Source organism: Protopterus annectens, chromosome 1.part2, assembly GCF_019279795.1.
Source record: "Protopterus annectens isolate FY-2018-M chromosome 1.part2, PAN1.0, whole genome shotgun sequence".
In the NCBI taxonomy this organism is placed as follows: Eukaryota; Metazoa; Chordata; order Ceratodontiformes; family Protopteridae; genus Protopterus; species Protopterus annectens.
In genome coordinates, this window is record NC_056727.1 from 957,296,999 (window position 1) to 957,316,966 (window position 19,968).

Sequence of the window (19,968 nt, forward strand, 5' to 3'; positions counted from 1 at the left end):
TCACAACCAAAGTGACACACAGCTCACACCACCAGTGTGCCACCCAACAGCATCCCCTAAGGTTAAGACAACGTACCCAACACTTTAGTCATAGGTGACTCTATAGTCAGGCACACTGATGTCCCACTCACCAGGCTGAACAAGGAGAAAATTAGTCAGCTGCCTGTCAGTTGCCAGGATCCACCACATAACGCATGCACTCAAGTCACTCTACAACAAGTACAAATACGACTCTGTCATTGTCCATGCTGGAGTGAATGACTTGAGACGTACCTCCCTGGACTACAAGAAGAGAGACACGGAAGAGCTCTCGGATCATGTGGCCCAGGCAGGTATGACCCTAGCCCTGAGTAGCATCCTGCCTTCGCCCAGAATGATACATCAGTATAAGGACAAAATGACTGACTTCAACAATTGGCTAAACTTCTGGTGTCATTCAAAGGGGATCCAGTATCTGTCTGTCTGGGATGACATGATCAACAAACTACGATGCATTGCCAGAGATGGTCTGCACCTGTTGCCCTTGGGATTCAGGTTATTACTGGCTAAAGCTCTTGCAACCTCTATAGTGCCTTTTTTAGGCAAGGTTCAAATGTCAAAACCACCACCATAACAGATACAAGCATGCAAAATCTGAAGGTAATGCTACTCAATGCTAGAAGTCTAAACCTCAAAATACACTCTCTCAAGGCACTCCTGAAAATGGAAAACATCGATATCTGTGCAGTAACTGAGACCTGGTTCAAGGGTCCAGAGAGCACCCCTGCAATACCAGGCTACAACTCTTACCACACCTTTCGGCCATCAAACCAAGACCGAAACACTAAAGGTAGAGGAGTGTCCATATTCACCAAGGATATTCACACCTCCAGGCTAGCTGCTCAACACAATGCATCTGAAATTTTCCAGGTGCAACTAACACTAGGTAAGACTGCAATCCAAATTGTAGCTTGCTACAGATCCCCCACCATGCCCCAAAATTCTCACTACACCTTTCTAAACATACTGGAAAATATTAAGATGCAGCCAAACACCCTAATACTGGGTGATTTCAACTACCCTGCCATTAACTAGGAAAACTACTCTGGTACCAACACCTTTTCCCAATGGTTCTTGGAATTCAGAAATTCCAACGCCCTGGATCAACTAATCCATTGTCCCACCAGGGGATCCAATATCCTAGACCTAGTCATTACCAAAATGGGAGACAGATGCTCCACACCAGTGGTCACCCCCTCATTGGTCAGGTCTGACCATAAGCTAATCACCCTTGACATTCACATCCCACCCCCCTATAAAGAATCCTCCGTAAAAACTTCTCCAAAGCAAATTTCATGCTACTCAAGTCAGAAGTGACAAACTTCATGACACCCATGCAGACGGGAGCTGAAAGTTTGACTGCTGAATCCTACATTAATGCACTGTACGAGCACATCCACTCGTGCATGAATCATGCCATCCCAAATAGAACCAAGATGCTCTACTCCAAAAAAAAAAAGGAAGCCAATCTGGTGGTCCCCTCCCATAAACAAACTATACAACAGAAGGAAGAAACTGTTGCAGAAAAGAGGAAAATCCCAGGATGCAAAAAACTCCCTTACCAGCCTCAGTAAGAAGCGGAGATCCCTCATAAAATCCTCCAAAGCTAGTTATGAAAATAAAATTGCCACAGATTCCAAAGACAACCACAAGGCATTCTATAGTTATGTCAAGAATCTAAATGGCAATGCTCAGATCTGCTCTGAGCTACAACAGAAGGGCATTAAATATACTGATCCCAAGGATATTGCCAATATCCTGGCAGATCAATTTAGTGCCAACTTCACCCCCCTCTCACCCCCTAAAGGGCCCATCTCAATATCAAAAGATTGCCAAATTCCAGTAATCATGGCCACACAGGTAGAAACCGCACACTCCAATGCTAGGAATACAGCATCCATGAGACCAGATGACATGCCGGGCTGTGTACTACATGAACTACAAAATGAACTGGCACCTCACCTGTCATGTTTAATCATAGCCTCACCTAAGGCTTTGTGCCCACTGAGTGGCGCACAGCTACAGTTATCCCACTCCACAAGGGGGGATCCACCTTGGATCCCATGAACTACCATCCCCCATCAGTCTGATGAGCCTGACCCGCAAGGGCATGGAACGCATTATCATGGAACATATAAATAAAGACATTGGCAACCTTCAAACACTGGACCCCACCCAGTTTGGGTTCGTGAAGGGCCGACCTTGTCTCCTGAACCTGACTGACTTCTTCAAATCAGTCTCCAGAGCTGTGGACGAGGGTAAGGCGGTCCACACAGCCTATCTGGACCTCGCTAAGGCTGTCTACACCATCCCCTCTGGAATCATAGATACACTTACTATGCTGGGCATAAATCCCTACGTGTTTCGATGGGTTGCCAACTGGCTTACTGACAGAACCCAGACTGTAAAAGTAGCAGACTCCAAATCCAGCTCCAGACAAGTGGAGTACCTCACGGTTCAGTCCTGGGACCGCTCTTGTTTGGCATCTACTTCTCTGAAGTACAGGCCAACATTACAGGACTCTGGCTAACAAAGTTCGCAGATGACTGCAAACTGGGAGCCATTACTGTATACCCAGATGATGTGGATATTCTACAAAAGGGCCTTACAGAAACAGATGCTTGGTGCCAGAGCCATGGGCTCAAGCTTAATGCCAAGAAATGTATAGTTATCTGCTTTGGGAAAAACCATGTACCCATGAATTACCACGTAGGTGGCAGTACACTAAACACCAAAGTATGATGAGAGACTTGGGGACACAGGTGGACAGTGGTCTCACCTTCGTTAACCACATCGCCACAACAGTCAGAAAATCCTTCTATGTGGCACACCTCATCACTAAGGGCTTTTCATCCAGAAAAAAGGAGGTCATTGTCCCACTGTACTCATCCCTCATTAGACCCATTATAGAAAACGCCCCGTTTGGTATGTACCTCACAAGACATCTGCAACAGCTGGAAAGACCGCAGAAATACCTCACTAAAAGAATCACAGGCCTAAAGCAGATGCCCTATGCTGACCATCTTAAAAAAAACTCCAACTCTACTCTGTGGCATATCGTCTTCTCAGAGGCGATCTCTGCTTAACATACAAGGCCATGTCAAACCCTGAGCTGTTGGACATGCTCCACTTAAAGAAATCCCAATCCCTCAGAGCCACACGCTCCAGGGATCTAAACCTTGTCATCACAATGAACAAAACATGCTGGAGGGACAGGTTCCTGACCCAGAGACTCCCCATAGTCTGGAATAGACTGCCCATACATGTCAAGCAGAGCACCTCCTTGGCCCTCTTCAAAAGGAACCTTGACGACTGGATGGGAGATGGGAAATTCACCCCGGGGATCACGTCAGTCACCCTGCTAGACAGGGGTCCAGGGAAGTAAATATCGTGGGAAGAAATATCCAGGGAATTGTTATGGCTATGCTTGTATAGGCCCTAAGGTCGATAGCCTAGTACCAACCTATGAAAAGGAAACTTTATTGTGAAACACACTGATGTACCTCTTACCAGACTGAATAAGAAGGTTACAGTTAGTTGCCTGTCAGTGGCCAAGATCTGCCAGATCACACAAACACTCAGGTAACTTACCCCCAAGTATGAGTATGACTCATAGTCCATGCAAGTGTGAATGACCTGAGATGTACCTTCTTGGACTACATAGAGATTCTAACACCTCCAAGGATGATGCCACAATATCAGCAAAAAATAATTAACTATAAATTGGCTTAGCTACTGGTGTCATTCATAAGGGGTCCAATACTTGCCAGCCTGGACATGGTTTGACAGGCTACACTGCTTTGCCAGGGATGGTCTTCACCTGTCACCTGTAGGCTTTTGGATATTTGCCTAAACATTATCCAACCCTATAGTGCCTTTTTAGGCACTGCCAAACAGCTAAACCTCCCAACAAAACAAAAGCTACTCAGGACAAGCTAAAGGTGTTCTTGCTCAATGCTAGGAGTCTCAGCAAGAAACTGCACTCCCTAGAAGCTCTCATCACCCTGAAGAATGTTGACGTTTGTGCGATTACTGAAACATGGTTCAAAGCCATGGAAAGCACTCAAAGTGCATCGCTATAACACCTTACATATGTCTCGACCACCCACTGAACATGAAAGATACACCTCCGCCTTTTGCGCTATCTACATAAAGGATAAGCATATCTCAAAGGCTGCTCAAACAATATGACAAGCTTGAGGTAATCCATGTCCAAGTAACCATGGGAAAAATCCATTATCATATTCTTGCCAGCTAAAGGTCCCTCACCAAAAACCAGGAAACCCATACATCATACCCGAAGTTACTGGAATCACTCACCATCCAGTCCAATACCATACTCGTGAGTGATTTTAACTAATGCACCATTAATTAGGAGGTATAAATGACGAATAACATGCAGGCCCAAAGATTTCTAGACTTTGTAAATTCAACTGCTCTGGAGCAGCTAGTCTGCACTCCCACTAGGGGAACAAATATCCCAGATCTGGTACTCACAAATATGGGAGAGCTCTGCACCCCCCCCTTTAGTTTGAGGTCATCACTGGTAAGATCAGATTATAAAACTGTCTCCCTTGAAATAAAGATAAAAATAATGCCAAAAACTTTAAAAACTTTTCTAAGGTAAATTATCCCCTATTATGGGATGCATTGCTAGTTTCCAAGCTCCCCCAAATTCAGAACACACAGAAACCTATGCAAAGTAGTAAACAAAAGCCCTGTACAATCATATAAATAACAGCATAGAAACAACAGTCTTCTTCTTCTTTCGGCTTTTTCCCGGTTAGGGGTCACCACAGCGGATCACCTATCCACTCATGATTGGCAGTGGAGTTTTACGGTGTTGAGTTGCCAGCCCGGCGCCCAACCTTCCACAGAAGGCACACACATGCACACACTCACACCTAGGGCCAATTTAGAGTGTTCAATCCACCTACAGCATTGTCTTTGGGATGTGGGAGGAAACCGGAGCACACGGAGGAAACCCACGCGACCACGGGAAGGATACGCAGACTCCACACAGAAGGCACCCCAGCCGAGAATCAAACTGGAGAACCTCTTGCTAGCATAGAAACAACAGTATCAGACTGAAATAAACCCAGGTCAAACTACAAAAAGAAACCACCCTGGTAGATGCCTGGTATTAATAGGTTATACAACGAAATAAAGAAAATCCTGCTGTGAAGGAAGAGGGAATGTACACAACAGAGCAAAATGTCCCTTTAGTCTAAACAAGTGAATCAGGGAACTACAAGTCTCTGAAAGAAGACTATGAGGTAAAAATAGCCTCCAAAGATAAGGATAACCATAAGATATTTTTCAGTTATGTCCACAATATTAAGGCCAACACCCAACAATATGCAGAAGTCAGTTGTAGATGCATCATCTAGAAGATATAATAAATCTGCTGGCGGACAAATTCAGCTCAAATTTCACCTTCTCATCACCCTCAGTTCTCCCCCAAGAAATACCCTCCACTACACCACAGAAAATCACCACCAAAGAACAGGTTGCCATTGTACACACTAAAGCTAAAACACACCTTCAATGGGGCCTGACAATGTACCAGGTTGCCTTTTAAACAGCTTAAATCAGGACTTATCAGGTCCATTAGAATCTCTATTTATCCACAACCTCTGGACTGACTTTGTCCCGACAGAGTGGAGGACAACAGTCATCCCTCTGCATAAAGGGGGATCATCTACTACCCTGGGAAATTACAGATCCGTAAGTTTGACTAGTCTTATATGCATGGCCATGGGAAGAATAATCATGGACCCGGCAAATAATGACACAGGAAACCTCCAAACACTGGACCCAACCCAATCTGGCTTCATCAAGGGCAGGTCTTGCCTACTGAATCTGGTGAATTTCTTTGATAAAAGTCACTAAAGGCCATGGAAGAGGGTAAAACAGTACATACCTCCTACCTCAACCTGGCCAAGCCATATGACACAATTCTTTACTCAGGTATTAAAATAAATTCACAACAGTGTAGATGTCTTTCAAGAGGGTCTAGAACAAACAAATGACTGATGCCAGAACTATGGCTTAAAACTAAATGTGAAAAAATGCATCATCATACGCTTTGGGAAATAAAATACCCTGCAAATTACAACATAAATAGTATACCCCTAGGAGTAGACTCAGAGGTAAGAGATCTAGGTATGCAGATAGACAGAAACATGAACTTTGACCATGTGTCCACAGTGGTGAGGAAGTTCTTTTACGTGGCACAACTTGTAAGTAAAGGTTTGGCATCCAGATACAAGGAAATACTCAGTCCTCATTAGATCAATAATAGAGTACAATGTGGCATCTGACATATACTTGACAAGACACTTCAGCAGCTGGAACAACTTCCAAGGTTCTCACAAAGAAAATACAGGGTGTAAACATGTCCTATGTGGACAGACTAAAAGCCCTACCCCTTTACTCAGTCTCCTATCGACTATCAAGAAGTTACCTATGGCTGACCTACAAGGCACTCTCAAATCCAGGCCTGATGGAGCCACTACACATATGCAAGTCAAACAGCATGAAGGTCACCTGATCTAGGGATACCTTAGTCAGTGACTCAAACAAAACAAGCTGGAGAGACATATGTCTCAGAGATCGCCCCTTCTTTGGGACAGGCTTGCTATTCATAGTAAGAAGTGCCCATCTCTGGCCCTTTTCAAACATAATTTGGATCAATCGCTGGGGAATTACAAATTCACACCTGGGTGTAGTGCCTATGTTCCACGGACAGGACAATTCATAAAATACTGAAGCCACATGCACAAACCCATGACAGCCTCTTGCCTGACGGGATCATATAGTTGGTAAAATTGGATTATACTAGCTAGGCTCAAAAGGGCTTTTAAGCCATTAGCCTAGTAATCTCCTGTGAATCTATGAAGAGGAGAGTCACATTAAATAATGACAGATGTTTAGGCATGAAACAGGAAAGCTTCAGATGGTGATACAAGAGGAGGAACAACTGACAGTAAAGTAGAACAGACACTTGGAGCAAATGACGAATGTGAATGGAATACTGACAACCCAGGATAAAGGCTACTTGGGCAAGATGGAAAACATAAGTGAAGATATCTACAGTAGCTATAGTACATGTCACATATCTGAGAATATTTGACAGGAACACGTACTGCAAAGGCTCTCAAATAATAGCTGCTACCTACCATTCATACTAAAGAGGAATAAGAGCAGAAAGCTAGTAGTTATATACACTATACCAACCTCCCAATGCTAAAACAAAACACTATGAACAGACAAAGGAATGGGTAAAGTCTTGGAGTAGGAAAAAATTAAGTATACGAATATTATTATATGGAAAACCTTCTAGAAGAATGGTGCACTCCTGGATCCAAATCAGGGAAAGAGCAAGAAATAGCAGCAGTACTTGACCAACTAGGATTTATGCAGTTAGTATTAAAATCCACAAGGACAAAAATACTGGCCAGTGTCATGGCACAGAGGGATAAAGGCCTACAGCCCAGACAACCTAGGCTGGATTAGTAGCCTGGGTATCTGAAGCACTGGCAGGTAGAGATGGGTGTGCCCATCTAGGGGGCAGGAAGTTTGAAGATTCTCCCTGTAGAAAGATGTGGTCCACAGAGGGAAGAAGCCCTCGGATGATGTAGACAAATGCAGGGCTCAGGTGAAGAAATAAGGGTAGGTCATAAAACACCTCTCTAAGCAGCAGAAGCAGTTGCTGGGGACCACTTCCCAAGATGCAATTAATATCCATACTTGCCCCAGTTCACTTAGGAAGTCCAGAGGAGGAAGGAGAAGCATGCAGACTTGGTGATGGACTGAATGTAGTGTTGAGACACAGTGAAATACTGTACAATATGCTTCACAGGGATGAGGGAGTCTGACATCTAAAAAAAAATATATCGGATGTAAAAAAAAAAAAAAAAAAAAAGCCACTGACATGCTTTGTGTAAAATTATGATTTATGTAACACAATGCATGTTGCATCAGATACTAAATATAAAACATACAATATACAACCCCGATAAAGACAGATAAAGACAATTTAATTTCTTAAGCTTATATTAACCACTTGGGTATCATCCTTATTTCTGTATCATGTTCTGGTATTTCAGTTCAGTTTTCATTTTTTTTTTTTTTTTTGCTTTATTCTTAAGCCCATAGTGAAATAACTTCCTGAAACAGGAAACTAAAGCACTTTCATATTAATACATGCACATGATGTGTTTTCATGTACATGGAAAATATTTCTGTGACTCAAACAAGACTGTTAAATTGAACTCTCTCAGTGGCATCACCTCATTCTTCTAATTAAATGCGTGTCACCTTTATCATTTGCAGTTTGGTTTCTATCCTCCTATTTTATCGTCCTTTTTCCTAGACCAAAATTACAGTCCCCTGTTTTATTCTCAGTTATGTGTGCAAATACAAATACACACACTAAAAAAGGATGATGTCTATATATGGGTCATGTAACTTGAAATGTTAATGAGCTACCTGCATATCATGTGATCACAAATTTATTATAGAAAGCTTGGTTTAATTAAAGAACTCACAGAGAGACCACATTAAGTGTTTCTTATGTTGTTAACTCACCATCTAGGGAGCATAATCTGCTTTCTTATATTTTTTTCGCTAAGTCAAGTCATACAGAAAAAGTTAGGCCAAAAAAAATTTGTATCTTTCTTCTCCACAAAGCCCCCTTACCAGTCACTCTACTGACTCATTCATTCCCATGTATGTGTCTGGATACAAACATTGCACATCACCATGTGGGATGGAGTATCTTCTTTTTGCATGTAGAATAGGAGCTATAGTGCGGGGATCCTTTGAGGCACATGGATCTTTCCAGCATGTTCTATTTATGTCACGGGCAAAGATCAGGTCCTTGGATCAAGTGTTTCTGGTGTTGTTTGTTTTGCAGATATGCAAGAAATCCATCAGAGCTGCATATGAGGATGCCTTATATGCCCAGGCATAAATCGCCTCTAGGTAGTTTGTAAGAGAATGAGTACAGAGATAGGGTGTTAAGACAATCTGTTTAGGATAGGGTATTCATACAGTACAGTTGTGTACACTTACCATAAAAGTAGACGTTAGAGTGTATTCACTGTTGCAGTCATCACCTGTGGGTTATCCCTGCTGTGGTAGCCCCTTGGCCGGCCTGAATACCAGAGTCAATGTTTTTCTGTGTCGGCTGCTGTCGCTTGTTGACTGATGTCAGTACTATAAAGCAATGCAGCTGACGCCATTACATCAGTATTACTTGCCCTAACCAGTCAGAAGCCCAAGGAAATATGGTAAAGTGGTCCTGGTGGCTAAAAGCCACCATAAGAAGCTTGTCTCCCTAAGGAAAGAAGACATAAGGGGGAAGGAGGGAGGGAAACCAGGACTGCAACAGTGAATACACTTGAACATCTACATTTATGGTAAGTGTACACAACTGTACTATGTTCTTTGTGTTTCACTGTTGCAGTCATCACCAGTGGGAGGATTCCCAAAGCTGAGTAAAGGGGTGGTAGGATTAGTAAGAGACGTAGGCATGGTTCAGCATGCCCTGCAGAACTGCAGTGGCAAACCCCGCCCTAGCCTTTGAGAAAAGAGGTACGTGGTAATGCCTGGTAAAGGTATGAACAGAAGTCCAGGTGACAGCTTCCAAGGTGTCCCTGGTGGGAACTCCTCTGAGGAATGCTGTGGAAGTGGAGGCTGCCCTAGTGGAATGGGTACAAATAGACTTAGGGGCTGGTTTCCCATGTAATCTGTAGCAGAAATGGATACAGTCTGATATCCATTCGGAAATGGTTTGCTTGGAAATGGGCTTCCCCCTCTGCCCTTGGGGCAAAGCTGACAAGAAGTTGGTTTGTTTTCCTGAAGGGTTTAGTACGGTCCAAATAGTATCTGAGCTGTCTGTGCACATCTAGAGAATTCTTTCCCCTTGTTTTGAGGGTTAGGAAAGAAGGTGGGTAGATGTATGGCCTGGTTGAGAGTCACATTAGATACCACCTTGGGCATAAAGGAGGGGTGAAGTCCTCAGGGAGACTATCTGCATGGAAAATGATGAAGGGCTCAAGTAGAAAAGCAGTCTTTCAGGAGAGGTATCTCAGTTCTGCTGAAGCAGCAGGTTTGAAGGGTGGTAAGGTTAGTTTTTCCAAAACATAATTCAGGTCCCAGGCTGGAGTGGGTGGCCTTCTGGGAGGTATTAGAAGCCCCTCTGAGGAATTGTTTAATCAAAGGATGTGAGAACAGGGGCTGATCTGCATCGAAATGAGCTGAAATGGCTGAGGTGTGGATTTTAATAAAAGAGAAGGAGAGGCCACTATTAAGTAGCTCCGCTAGGTAGTCCAGGATAAGAGGGATGGAAGGTTGTGAGGTATTGCCCCGTCTGGACTGGCTCCAAGAGCAGAATCCTTTCCATTTGCCTCTAAGATTTTCTGGTGCTGGGCCTTCTGGCCTCTGTGATAATGTCTAGGGCCTGTTTGCTTAACAGGGGCCCCTTGTTTGCCTTTAGAGTACTAGCCATGCTGACAGTTTGAGAGTCTGCAAGTCTGGGTGCAGCACCCCCCCCAACCTGAGTCAAGAGGTCTGAGATCAGGGGAAGCTGCCTGGAAGGCTGTAATGTTAGGCTGAGCAGTAAGGCGTACCAATGTTGTCTGGGCCAATCTGGAGCAATGAGGATGGACTTTGGTCTCTACTCCCTTATCTTGATCAGTACCTTGGGAATAAGAGGTAGGAGGAAATGCCTACACAAAGAGGGAGTTCCAGGGGAAGGTCAAGGCATTCACCTTCCACGCTAGGTGACGATACTTCCTGGTGCAGAAATTCTTTCAGCTGGTGGTTGAGGTATGAAGCAGAGAGATCCACCTCCGGAGTCCCCCACTCCTCAGTGATTTGTAAAAAGATTTTTCTGTGGAGCTGCTATTCATGGGGGTCCAGTAAGTTTCTGCTTAAGTGTTCTGCTAAGGTGTTGTTGATCCCTGGTAGGTATTGGGCTTATTGGGCTATTAGATGTAATTGGAAAATGGCAGCCCCTGCAAGTACGGCAACTGCACGGCTCCAAAAGGACAAATTGCATTAAAAATACAAGGGAGCCAGCAAACTGTAGCATTCAATATTTAATAGCTTAAATAGCTAAATAGCATTATAAACATAAAAAATGTCTCCATCAGTCAGAGGAAATGGTAGTCAGATGAGAAGGTGTCGATTTTTGTCTAGATTCGGTAGTTCGAAAGGCCTCCTCGGAAGCTGGTGCCTGCGTCACGGTTCTGGACCCAACCGAGGCAGACACAACAAAAGGCTCAGAAGACAAAGAAGATTTCTGTGGCATATCGCACTCTGAAAGGGTCTTGGCAGAGGCCTGCATAGACATCTTATCAGGCATCATGGGCTGTGAAGATGCCTCACTGAATTTCAGAGAACTGACGACCTGCTTAGCGGTAGAGTCGTTGGAAAGCTTAGCCTTGTGTGATCTGTTTCTAGCTTTAGCTCTACGTTTTTTTCAGAATGTCTGCGGATTGTTGGCTGATGGACACCATTTTGGAATGCGAAGACGGAAGACAAAAATACCTGTCTGCAATAAGAGGTCTGATCTAGGCCTAAACAAGTGACACAGTATGAATGGAAGTCTCTGTGTGGGATCTGCTTTCCACAGGCGAGATAACTTAACTTTTTCGGACATCGGTTAGTGCAAGAAAAAAGGATCCCCAACGGGGTACTTAGCTTTAGACATTTTCAGCTGTAATTCAAACTCTGGTAGCGACTGACCGGCACACTTGCGAACTGCTTCTGCTATGGGCTCCACGGCAAAAGAGACTGATGTAATGGCATCGGCTGCCTTGCTTTATAGCACTGACGACCTGACGTCAGTCAACAAGTGACAGCGAACCGACGCAGAAAAACACTGACTCTGGTATTTGGGCCAGCCGAGGGCTACCACAGCTGGGATAACCCACAGGTGTTGACTGCAACAGTGAAACATGAAGAACATCCTGTATTCTCCTGGTGAAGAACCTTTGATGGAGTTCCAACCATCAGAAGTGCCTATTTAGGTACATGCCAAAGGGGGCAATTACACTCAATGATGGGTCTGATAAGGTCCGAGTAGAGTAGTAGTAGAACATCCTTGGACATGAAAGGCATATTCTTGATTATAAGCTGGCTGACACAATGATTTTCTTACCATTTTAGCTATGTACTGGTCGAAGGCCATAGTACTGTCTACACATGCTGCCAGATCTCTAACTATCAGGTCAACCCCTAGGGTTGTTTTATTGCTGGACTGAATAGCTTGGCTGGACAGTTTCCTAAAAGGCACTATAATGCATTTCTTCACACTGAGTTAGTCCATGGAGTTGACACCAGTCGTGTGTGGTCCAACACAGTGCCCTGGTGTACTCCACTGGTGACTGGTCTCCTGGTGGAGGTGGTCTCATCAACTCTGACTTTTTGGGTCCTATCTGTGAGCCAGCCAACAATCCAATTAGTTATGTAGGGATTTATGCCTAGTTCTGAGAGTTTGTCAATTACACCTGAATGGGTTTTCCTCTAAGCAATAACTTTTGTGACCTTCTACGTCTACCAGGTTGAGCAGTCAAGACATTCCCTTAACACAGCCAAACTGGGATGGGTCCGGTGTCTGTAGGTTGCAAATCTCTTTGTTGACCATTTCCATGACAATTTGTTCCATGGCTTTGCATATTAGACTTGTCGGACTGGTGGGTCTGTAGCAACCGGGGTTGGTTGATGGTCCACCATTATGAAGAGGGATGCCCACTGCAGCCCACCATTCACCCGCCATGTAATCTGTTTTGATGCTGCAGTTGAACAGTGCTTCAAGTGGTACTGCTAGGCCATGTTTTAGGCTATTTGTAGGCAACTAGGGACATTGTCAGGGCCCAATGAAGCAGTGTTTTTAATCTAAGTGAGCACCACCAGGACCTGCTTCCTATTGATAGATGAAGCAGATATTCTAGAAGGGATTTTACAGGGTTAGTGGGAGGCGAATTTAAAGCTAAATTTTCAGCCAGTAGATCAGCTGTCACCCTGGTCAGTGAAGGTTGTGCTATTTACCACCAGTTCTGCACACTGGTGAGCAGCACCTTTAAAGAAGGCCTTCTGGACTGTCCTTAGTCTGGGAAGCTATCCTGACTTCATAACTGGCCTTGTTGGACTATATTAGACCTCTTAATTTCTTGTTTCACTGAATCAGACAGCTCTTGTCTCTATGGGAGATGCTCTTTCTGATTTTGGCCATGACTTTTTTCTTTGGTTACATACCCTGTTAAGGGTAAGGATTCCACCAATGGGGTTTGATTCTGGTGTTAGACCTGGGCTTATTTCTTGTAAGTAAAACAGCCTCAATGCAGCCATTTATACATTTGTACAAGCTTTCTATAAATAATTCTGCATATCTACCTTAGCCATAGTATATAATGGCATGTATCTGAGAAAAGTAGATAGGAACCTCCCAGTACTAAAACAGAATACTATAAATAAGTAAAGGACTGGATAAAGTCTTACAGTAGTAAAAAGTAAGTATATGTTGTATTCTTGGGATTTGGGGGAGCCATGAATTTTGACAAACTGTCACTTAATAGGATATAGTTTACTTTAGAATAGTTCTCAACTGTTATAGGTTTGTGGTGTTTTTCATGATTTTTATTTTGAGGGAGACAGCTTTGTGGTCCAGCCTCATGGTTGGAGTATGCACTATATGGTCTGGGAAACTCTGTGCCTGTGCGTTAGAATCACTGTACTTTTCCCAGTCTATGCAGAGGTAGTTAAAATCTCCAACTAATAGGTTACCTGGTTGGATGTTGAACAGCTCTAGCAGGTCTAGGTAAGAGGTGTGAGCTACATGGGTCACAGATGGCCAGGACATAAGGAACCTTGCCTATGGAAACTTGGACATGGATGAACTCCAGAGCATCAACCCTGCTTAACCAACCTGAAGTTGTATTTGTTACTAACACAGATCGAGACACCTACACCTTTAGCCCATCTGCTGCTGTTGGTCTAAATGTGTGGAAGGCACTGTAGCCTTGCACTGCGAGAGTAATTTCGGTGAATTTAAACAGAAGTCTTGGTAACAGCACAGAAGTCTACATTCTCCAGAGTGAGGAGGACTTGTAGGGTGTGGAGTTTCTCGTTTAGGCCCCTAGTATTGAGCAGTAACACCTTGCTTTGAGCTTTTTTTTTATTTATTTATTTTTTTTACTGTTGGTAGGTTTGTCATTTTGACATTGCCTAAAAAGGCTCTAAGAGGATGGATAAAGTTTTATCCAATATCCAAAAGTCCAAGGTGCAGACTGTCTTTGGCAAAGCAAAGTGGTCTGTTAACCATGTCCTCCCAGGCTGATGGATGCTAGATTCCTCTGGAGTGACACCAGAAACTAAGCCAATTATTACATTCAATCATTTTCTGTTCATACTGTGGCATCATCCTTAGTGAAGGCAGACTGCTGCTCAGTGCAATTCACATACCTGTCTGTGACATATTCTGACAGACCCATAATCTCTCTCTCTCCATACAGTCCAGTAAGGCACGTCTCAGGTCATTTACACCTACATGGACTATGACAGAATCTGTACCTCTGGTGCAGTGACTTGAGTGCATGCGTGATATTGTGGATCATAGTTCAAAGATAGGCAACCAAACATTATACTCTCCTTATCCATCTTGGTGAGAGGGGCATCTGTATGGTGTACAATAGAATCCCCTATCATAACAGTACTAGGTAAATAAAGTGTTTACTTGCCATATGGACTTTGTTCTTGGTGAATGATTGGGTGTAGACTTGTGTGGTGTTAGATGCTGCTTTTGGTGTGTGCTTTAGTGTCTGCTGAGCATAGGTGTTGCCGACTGATGTCACAGGAATTCTGAGGTTTGGAGAGGCTTAAGTGCCTCAGTATAAAGAGGTCTGTGTGTGTGGTGAACACTGTGTGGAGGTGGAGGCTGTAGATTGTGTGTGTTCTTGAAAACCTTGTTTGCAAGTGAAATTTTTGTGTTCAAGGACGTTATATATGTATACCTTTCGCATACATGTGTTAGTTTCTTTAAGAATTAAAAGGTTGTCTAGTACATGATTACAGCTGCTACATTGTCTCAGGATGCCCAGAATGGCCATATCTACCAAGCTGGCCAGAGACACTCGGAAACTGCAAATCCATGTAGATTCCATCAAAGCAATGAAGTGTGCAGGCTGAAAAACTTACACCAGACAAGGTGCCAGCTCATTTCAGGACACATGCATGCACATGGCACACCCACCTGTGGAAAATTCGAAGGATCACTGTTACATACTACATATCTATGCATATCACGTCACAGTGAAATACAGCTGTGTTTTCTTTCATTCACTGAGAAAAAAGAATGGCAAAAGCTTTTGCAAACAAGTGTAAATGTTGATCAAAATGGCTGACATATTACTTTCAAATAGAAAATGTAGCCACATGACAGACCATGATGACTCCGCATGAGGAAATGAAGATGACACCCATCAATGCTGCCTCTAAGCTGGGCTAGCATGGATGCTAACAAAACGTGTGCTGCAGATAGATCTTAACCTTGTGCTGTGGTATGTACAACCACTTTAAAATCAGTTTGAATTATGAATAATGTCAAACGCTGAGGCTCAACTGTTGGGACACTGCTATAGGTGTCCACCCTAGACAAAGATCTTTCATAATCTACACCACAAGAATATTACAAGTTGCTCAGCTATTTTGTTCATACTTGGTTGCTACTTCATCTTATTCGCAACTGCAGAGGAACTGTAAGCAAAGGGTGAGAAGTAGAAAACCAGTACTGGATGGAATGCTCGTCCACTGAAAGATGGAAGAACAAATACAGATGCTGAAACATTAGTTTAAAGTATGTACAGGAAGTAGTTTCTCAAAGCGTATGGTAGTATAAGAGTTGTAAGCAGTTGAATTAGCTGGGTTTCATTGAAATGGCAAGTCAATGGCTGTACTTTCTATTTATAGTAACTTCAGACGGCTAGTGTCAGAAAGATCTTTATTTTTTCATAAGAAATTCATCTCATGATAAAACTATTAATTAAAATGAAACAAATATGTACCATTTTATGTTTACTAGATATAAAAAAAAATTGTTACATGCGCACCATAATGTTCCATCTGTGTTACCTATTTTCATTTTTTCTTCACATATGGGTTTGGATCTGATCCCTCAGATATGACTTGGCCTTTGCAACAGCTCGTGGCAACCAAAAAGCTCTCAAGCTCCCTATCCTAACCGATAACGCCTCTCTCCCAATCACCTCAGTTCTCGTTTACAGTTTTGTGAAGATGTGGTCCTTCCATTTAGCTCTTGGGCAGTTAAGTAGAGATTTTGTTCTTTTTACCATACCTTTTCTTGACTAAGCCCAAAACCTAAAATCTAAGCAACTAAACATCTTCTTTACACTTTTCACTAGTTATGTACCCTTTCCGTCTTGTACTGAGGTACTTTCCTTACTATTGCTAGTAGTCCTTTCTCCCTGCCTGTGTGTGTGATTGCCGCTCTTTTTCCTTTTTCCTATACTGCGGTGCATCTTTACTACTGTTAGTAGTCTCTTTTTTCCATATAGCTATATTTAGCCTTTCCAAAAAAAATCTTTTTCTTTCCTTGTAGTTTGGTAAAACAGTTATGGCAGATAAATTGGACAAACCAGCCGGCTTCAAGAAGTGTTCCAAGTGCGGCCACAATATGTGTGTGTTTATTGTCCACTTCACTTACAGGAGGAGTGTGACCTTTGCAAAGCATTCAACCACAGGGCCCTCAAACACAGAAATAAGGTCATACTTAAGGGTATGTTGCCTAACTCTTTTGGGAAGGCCATTTCTGGCTCTGACAAAAAACAAAAAAAAAAGAAAGGTAGTTCAAAATCTGAACAGTCAAGCCCAGCTTCCTCCCTATCCCTCCAGAAGTTCTGACAAGGAAGGAAAAGGTCATCCTCTGCTCCGAAGTTGCCATCAGAGCCTTCTCCTAAAGTGGCTAAATTGTCGGATCCTAAGACTTTCTCGGATCCAACAATTTCCAGGTCTCCCTCATCGGATATGACCTCTTTGGATGTTGTTGGATCCTATCAAACCCATTCAGACCTAACCTAGGACTTAGTACTCTCCTTTCATCAACCCACTGCCATCCAGAGCTCCTTCTCCCTTCCTGGAGAGACCGAAGTCACCACTGGTGTCATGAATTCACTCAACTTAAAGCCTCACAGGATGGTCAAGACCATCCTCTGGGCACAAGGTATCATAAGGCCCCCTTCAGCTCCTACCCCTAAGGGTCAAGAGTTTTGAATCACATCACCCCCTTCTTAGATTCCTCTTCTGACTTCCCAGGAAGTTTCAGAGACTTTGGATCCAATTTGCCTGGTACTGTTTGCATCAGAGCCAAGGACCTTTCCTTCCTTGGTTCAGACTCTGCCCCGAATTCCTCAGGTCAGTTGGAGCCGGGGAACTTTTGGGGGTCATGGCAGCCTGGTCGGGTCCGAGACAGTGGGTTCAACTCTAAAGTTTTTGTAGCCTCAGTTTGGATCAGTCCGGCCCCAGCTTTCACCTCAGGAGTGCTGTTATCTGTATTTGAGGGTGCCCGGATCCAAAGGCACGACCTGTCGGATCAGGAATCTTTCACTTCTTGGGGTCAGTCAGCTTTTGAGGCTTTGGAGAGGGCCACGTCTGCCTCGGCAGCACAGACAGTATCTACCCCCATTGGATCTGCAGTCTTCCGCCTTACAGACCTCGCACCCAGTGTCTCGACCAGACCTCCCCATAGGGATAGTGGATCTAAAAGCCCCAGGCTACCCAAGAGGGTTCCTTCCCTTCTCTTCCATTACCTCCCTGGAACCCCCACCAAAGAAGTTCCTCAGAAGAGGAAGTGTAAGAGGAAGCACCTATCCTCCATAGAGAAGTCCATTACAGAGAACACTGACCTCAATGAAGGTGAGGAATCACCACAGTTACCTCTAGATGCTTTCCTTCAGGGACATCCTAGAGATCTTGAAACAGAGAGGTGGCTGGAAGCCCAGCAATCCCTCATCAGAGTCAGTGTACCTGGTGTCTTTTGGATCCTGACCATCTAACTCCTGGGTGACCCTGTCCACTGATGAACTCATTGAGTTGATCTCACGGTGGGTGTAGGAGGCTCCAGATTCCATTGACTCTACCCCCCTGGAGACCAGATAAGATAATAAAGGATAAAGACCAGAGGATAAAAAATTTTGATCAAAAGGTGTTCCAGTAGATGCCATGGTCATGGCGGTGTCCACGAAAAAAACTTGTGGAAGGAAGTTCTACTATTCATACTCCTAATAAGGATTCTAGGATGATGGATAGATGTGGGAAGTATGTTTTCCCTTCCACGACCTTTGCCTTGAGGTCCCTGAATTATCTTTCCCATTTTACCAGACTGCAGAGGGATTTGATCAAGGAGCTATCAGATACCCTCTCAGGAGGTGTGAATGAAGAGGTACAGGATTCGGTTACCTCCCAGATGGCCACTCTGCATGCTAATGCAAACTCCTCCATGAGGCTCATTTCACATGCAGTTGAAGGGGCGAGTAGAACTGCAGATCTAAGCATCTCTATGAGGAGGCAATCCTGGATGTGCTTGTGTAACTTTTCTGAGGCCTTTAAATCGTTAGTCAATGCTCCTTTTGATGGTACTTCCCCTATTTGGCCAAAAAGTCAGAGATACTTTGTTCAGGTGCAAGAAGGATGGGAAGACCCTTTCTGCTGGGGGCGTTCATTTTTTCAGTCCTCAGAGGCCATACTCAAATCAGAGGAGCAGTGGAAAGATGTGGTTCAGAAAATCACAAGAGTCTTTTCCTCAAGCACGTGGAGAAAGATCTCCCAGGGGCAGAGGGAGGAAGAATGACAGTATAAAAAGAAATCCAGCAGAAGGTTCCAATAAAAAACATGCACTTTATTAAAACAACAAACAGCTCAAAGTAAAATATGTAAAAAGGTAAGCGCTTTCATGCCAAATTTTAGCACTTCATCACACCTAATTAAAAACCACCATTTTCCACTTTATATTAAGCAGACCAAGCAGCTATTACACGTCTCAATCTCATTCATCTAATTGGCTGAGCTTTCAATGCCAGCTTTAAAGGAACAGAACTCTCAACTCAAACTCTATCAGCCTGCAGTCATATTATCCATGTTAATTCATTCATTTCTATTTCATTATCTAAATCTCCTATCCTCATCCTATGGATAATCAGCTGTAATACCATAAATTTAAAAACATGGCTAGGAATCACTGCCCAAAACATGTCTAGCCAGCGCACTGGAAGCTCTAGCATTGCGGACTTCGCTAAGATATTCTCTAATTCTTTTTCAGTTGTCGAACTGTCTTGCCTACATAACAGCAAGAACAGAACCAGCTAACAGTTAAATAAACCAAGTTATTACTACAGCAGTCTGCATATATACTAGCGGTAAAACTCTGCCCCATAGATGGATGTGTAAATGTGTTATCAGATATAAATTATTATATAAATTACTACATTATCAGATATAAATTCACAAACTGCAGTTCCTACATGGGAAAGTTCGAATAAGAATAGATCTTGCAACAACAGTGTCCCCTGTTCCATAGCAAAGCACTCTTCTTAAGGATTCCTGTCCTTAAATGAAAACTTCGGACACTGTCCTACTATCTGCTTCAATCTATCCTCCCCAGAGATAGGCAAGGAGTGCCAAACTTGCTTTTGCTATAGCAGCTAAAAAGAAAGCGAGATCCTAGAAGCTGAGAGAATCATGTCAGAACCAAGCACTAAATGAACTTCCTGAAATTCAAAAAAAAAAAAAAAAAAAACGAACTACCAGGAACTTGGAAGATCCCAGATGTGTAATAAGTCACTTTTTGCACACATGAAACAAGCTCTACTCACCAAGGAGTAAAAATACATTCAGTTTCAGATCATT

At 43.4% G+C, this 19,968-nt stretch overlaps 1 protein-coding gene across 2 annotated transcripts in view; it reads right to left on the reverse strand.

The window, feature by feature from the left end:
- LOC122792187 (polyadenylate-binding protein 4-like) overlaps positions 1 to 19,968 on the reverse strand; it is a 1,135,653-nt gene that overhangs the window by 260,279 nt on the left and 855,406 nt on the right. The window lies entirely within an intron of this gene.